Source organism: Anas platyrhynchos, chromosome 2 (genome assembly GCF_047663525.1).
Source record: "Anas platyrhynchos isolate ZD024472 breed Pekin duck chromosome 2, IASCAAS_PekinDuck_T2T, whole genome shotgun sequence".
Lineage (NCBI taxonomy): Eukaryota > Metazoa > Chordata > Aves > Anseriformes > Anatidae > Anas > Anas platyrhynchos.
This window is the reverse complement of record NC_092588.1, coordinates 26729785-26735745: the sequence shown is the minus strand read 5'-3', so window position 1 is coordinate 26735745 and position 5961 is coordinate 26729785.

Genomic DNA, 5961 nt, shown 5'->3' with positions numbered 1-5961 from the left:
AATTAAAGTTTGGCTATTGCTACTTTTGACAATAGTTTCATTTAGAATATAATAAGCAACGTTTTACCATGATTTAGATGGGTTATATATTAGCTTAACAGGTTAGATTATTTGTGAAAAATCAGCACTGAATTTCACTTTTTCTTCTTTTGGCATAAGTAATCTTAACAGAAAATTTACAATCTATGAATATAATACTGTGAATATAATAATGAATATTATCCTGTGGATTCTGATTCTGCATCAGGGCTACTATAGAGGTTTGGTCTTGTTTCCCTTCTTTTTAGGCTCACATGTTATCCACAGAAATATTCCATACTTAATTGCTACATATATGGTACACCTATATAGGTGTATGTTACCACACGTGTATGTTATACTTATTGATATTCATTTAGATTTTCATGTACAATTACATTAACATACAAGTATACATAAATATATGTACATACATATAAATGTCCCTATGTCTCTTCTTTCTTAAATCTGCAACAAGGTATTTTATTGGATAAATAAATATATTTTTTCATATAAATGGTAACCAAACAATTTAGTTTTAAAAATAAACATATTACTATACTATCCATTTTGAATATTTCTTTGAAATAGTTGGAACAATTAACATCAGTGAATGCAGAAAATGGGAATCCTTACTGCATGGAAATTTCTTATATTTTGAACTTCTTTTTCATTCTAAATTGTGATGGAAAACATGAAAATTTCCCCAAAATTATGCTCTGAAGCATCACTTCATTGCTTCCAATGTAAGCTCTTTCACCATAGCTGTTTCTAACTGAAATGATCAATTTAGTTCTTCAGTTGGATGATTAAACTTAAGGAAAAATAGTTTTAACTTCAATTATTAAACTCTTCTTCTTCAATTAAGTGCCATTTCCCCAATATTTGTTCTCCCATGAAGTCTATAGCCTGTAATGCTGTCCCTGGGCCAAGCTTCTCAGCCAAACTCACCACCTGTGATGTATCACATCAGCCTAGTATAAGGGATGAATAAAGCACCTGGCAAAAGATGTGGCGAGACCTGCTTTGGGCAGATAGTTTAAAAAAAAAAAACAAAAAACAAAAAACAAAAAAACTCAAGCCACAAGTGACCTGTAGTTCAGTTAAGAAGAAGTGTTGTTTAAATTCACAGTGGATGTAATTTGGTTTAAGTGAAAATTACTTTGTTTGGGTCTAGACCTCTTCTAGTGTATTATTTTAGTTTTTTGACAGAGAACAGTCTGGGCAAAATCATGAGTTACATAAGTTGATTTTGAACTTCATGGAAAGTGAATAGTTTATTTACACAGCATTGGAATAAAAAATCCCTTGTTAGTTTTAGCTAATACAAGAAAAGGATGGATCAATCAAGATTTTTATTTTGTCATTTATCATTTTTCAGTTGACCTGCAGCATGTTCTCAGGATCTTCCTTTGCTTTTTCATTAACATACTGTAGATACATTATAATTTTGTGGATATGTTTCCATGCCTGGCATTTTAGTTTCACTCACTTTTATATTTAAAGGAGTTATACTGAAAGAAACATATTCTACCATGCATTTATGTTATATAATTGTTTTGGAGGAAACAACAACAAAAACAAAGCAAACCAAAACCATAATAGATTCATAGCTGTAAGGAAGGTACTGATCATAGGGTGTTATGCGAAAGACACATCTCTCTAACATGTTAAAACAAGATGTTTTAAGAAGTTTAGCATGTGTCTCTGTGTGTATGTGGGAGGAGAGGACACTGTGTATAACAGCAAATGTGTAGATAATTAATGGATGATGGTAATACAAGAAGAAAGAAAATATGTTACTTAGTACCCTCAGGCTTACACTGAAAACTGATAGAAGCAGATTGCAACGGGTAAACAGAAGAAAGATTAGTGTGCATGAAGGAATAATTGAAAGCTGTATTCATGTGAGTGTATTGTTTTTAATTATTCATTGACAGAAAACCTGTAGATAAAACACACCCGTTAATCTTTAATCTGACAAACCCTCAGGCCCATAAGACCTATTGAGGATGTAAAGAGGATTAATAAAGAGGTAGACAGAATCAAGAAGGATGTAAAAGTTGTTCTCAGTATTCATTAACAGTGTAAGTTGTGCAGAGATTTCATAAATTAGACTAAATAATTCAGTTTTATTTAGGCAGTACTGCTGCATATTTAGTGTGATGCAGGATAGTAAGAACAGCCATAAAATATAAAAAGGTATCTGTGGTAATTCCTCTATCCCTTTTATCTCCAGAAATTATCTTTCTATTGAACAAATGGGACAGATGTATCCTCTGAAATCGCCTTCTTAAGAGGCATCCTACATCACAAATATTTTAGTTTTTAATAAAATGACAAACTTGATGGCTGACATCATGATAAAACTGACCCTGTTAAAGAAACATCCAAATCTCCTGAAAAATAATAATGAAGTAAATGAGCAAGAAAAATTAAAGAAAAAAAAAAGGGGGGGGGATCTAAAGATTTCGGTGTATTTCGGAGAAAAATGTTCTTTTTTTTTTTCTCTCAGCTCAAATATGTTTCATAGTTAACACGACAAATATCTGACATATCCCTTCTTAATATTTTGTTCAATCTGAAGCTGGAGTGTGGAGATATCTATAGCTCTGAATGTTACAAGTAGGTCATTTACTGTACACGAAACAAATCCAGTGAGAAAACTGAAAAGAAATGAGAAATGTAGCTTAATTGGTTCAGTTGGTGGAAAGAAAATTACAAAAATAAATAAATAAAATAAAATCATTGTACTCTGAGTACCCTGCCACTGCATCATTCTTCCAACTGGTTCCAGGTTAGCCTGATCAGTAGCAAAATTTTTAAAAAGTTCCCTGTTTTTGCAAAGTGTTACAGAGAAGCTTTGGCTCTAAGGGCTGATATACCCACCAAATCATTACTGGTCCCTCTTAACATCCTTTTTGTCTGTTAGTGAAGCCAGAGGATCTGGACAAATCTCACCAATTCCTTTCAAGTCTTCCGAAGCTAGCAGTCATTAGCTTACAAATAGAGAGCCAATACCATCTTAGACTTTAAAACTCCTTTGACTTTTGTCTATCATGCAGTACTTAGGTGTATCACATTTATTCTTTGGAGCAGGCAAAAAATATGACTGACATGACTTACATTTGTCACTCTGAAGAGTATAGATTAGTGAAAGAGATGTGCAGAGCCTGGGACAAACCTGATTGTGCTGAATTTTACAAGCAGAAAGAAATCTGCATCTCACTATGATTAAACTCAGCAGGAAGAGTCACAATAAATTGTGTTAAATCAAGCATGACATTACAAAGCCTTAATACAGATCAAACAAATTTAGAAATGATTTTTCATGGGTAGACATACAAAATACAGAATGGACAGAAATGTACGAAGACAGAAAGAACATTGCAATGACCCATATAATGCGTCACCATCTGTATTATTCACCAGATTTATAAAAGATGAAGTATAGTTTTTTTGTTTGTTTATACAAATGATTTTAGGGACCCTGCTGAGTCAATGACATTGGAAATATTTAAATCTGCATCCTTATACAGGTTGGAGACATGCTTAACTTCTTAGTTAAGTGATAAAGCTAGAAAGAAAAAAGTAGAGAAGGTGCAATGGGGCACAAATGCTACATTTTTCTCTGGCACTGTTTGTTAGGGTTGCAATATTACTGTTGTCTGCTGCATGCTCTTGACAGATTGCTGCTGTAGGCATAGAAGATAAAGAGCTATGTAGTTTGCGCATCCTGACACACTTTACCTGTGATGTAGATACCCAGGTATCCAGTGCAGGAAAAGCAGAAAACAGCAGGGCAATCTAAGTCATTTTTCAAGCCCACAAAACTTTACTGAAAATAAATAAATAAATAGAAATAAATATAAAAATACAAAACAAAACAAAATAAAATAAAATAAAGTAAAATAAATATATATGTCAATTTCTGAATCTTAATGGGTACAAAGAGCAATGTAATGCAAAAACTGAAACTGAAAAATAGTAAAGATTCAGTATGTCTCAGGGAGATATAACATTTAATGGATGTCAATTTACTGATCATTCTGATAGGCAATTGAATTGGGTATGTATCAGAACAGTAAGGTTAAAGGTCACAATTAACAGCACAATTACCAGACAATTTATATTGTGTCTTTTCTTTTTTGATGCCCCTACTTCACAGCAGATGCAAAGGAAGACAATTAAACATTACAGAGAGGAAAAACTGGGCAGTAGCTTCCAAAGTGTCTTGTATACTTTCTTGATCTGGGGTACCAAGTGCTTAAAAACCTTTGGGACTGTATCCACAGAGGTAATGTTTGGTCTGGACCTTGCAACATTTCTAACCTTGATAGTCCTGTGTACATTGCTGATCTGTATAATTGTCACGAATTATAGGTGTGTTGCTTAATGTTAATTAAACTGTCAGAAGATATGGAGTTGCATTTCTTTGCATTTTTGGCATGTATCTTTTTTTGCATTTTTTTCTGTCTTGGTATCAGCATTTTTTTTCTTATATTTTTCTTATATTTTCTTTCTTCATATTTGGTCTGTATGAAATATTTGGTCTGTCATGAAATATTATTTTGGTTTTGATAATGCATTCCCTGACTATTGTATAGCAGTTTTCTTTGAAAGCGTCTAAGCTATATTTAAATCCCTTGAACTTCTGACCTACCCACTACTGACAAAGCTTGCCTTTCTGAGTACTGGTATTAAGCATACTTTACTTCAGATCACCTCTGAAAATACTTCATAATCTTGTATCTCTATATTTTTGAAAAACACCATGGCATTACAGCCCTGTTGGAAATCATGAATGTAAATTACTTCATATAAGAAGAAGAAAAAAAAAAAGCAATATATTATTTAGTATATTTTCAAATAGCTTACTTCAAAGTAGAGAACATTAATAAACATCAAGGAATTTGAAGTGGTGGTGGTGGTGGAAAGCAGAGAGGAGTTATGCCTTCAGCTTAAATATCATTTTACTTCTCCCAAGCTAACTAGTCTGCCAGTGTAATGCTAGGGCATTGCTGTCTCCCAGTCAGCAGCAAACGTACAGAGCTTGATTGAATTATGGTACAGGAGTGCAGGGAACACAGTCCTAAAATAAAAAGTGCATATAACAGGAACACGCCTGCCCTGACCATACATTTCCTCAGTTATTCAGTGGGGTTAACCTATTGTAGAATATGTTCCTCACATTACTTCAAAATATGAATTAATGATTAAGGGCCCTGCCTTTAGCTCCTAATTTAGCAATGCAAACCATGCTGCAGTTTGAACAAAAAAATATTTTGAAATTTAGTAAGAAATATATTGCTGGTATTTTTTATAGAACATCTTTGTGACTGTATATATACCAAACATTAATAGACAAGCATTGGTTAGTCTGGCAATCTCTCTGCAATGGGTTTATATATGTTATCCCCTCCCCTATGCCCCCCCTTCCCCGCAGCATCCCACCTCTTCACCTTGTCATTTCTCAGTTCTGCACAGATTTCACTTTCCTCAGTGTCCTCACAACCAAAACCTTGACCCTTCCCATCTGTGTTTCTTCCTTCCTGGCTCTTGGGCTTTTCAAGCTGTCTACCACCACAAAATGACATTTTTAAATTGATCTTTTTCAATCAGCTTTCCAAACAGGTCAGCTATGCCACTCACAGCCTCTGTTAGCCTGACCTTGTGCCCCATCAAACTCCAGCTTTCTCTCTTCCTTAAGGTTTTAAATGCTCTCATACTGTGGTTTATTATTTTCAGAAGAAACATGAAATTGCAGTGGGACCCAGCAGAGTCAGACTGAGATAATCAACCAAAAGCTGTTCCAGAGGGTGTCTGGAGAGAGCTTCTACCTCACAACATCTGTGCAATGTGATTCAACCTTAAAAGCAAACTATTTTTCTTATAAATGTAAGATACCAGAAGTCAGACCTATGTTTTAACTCTTCCACCTCA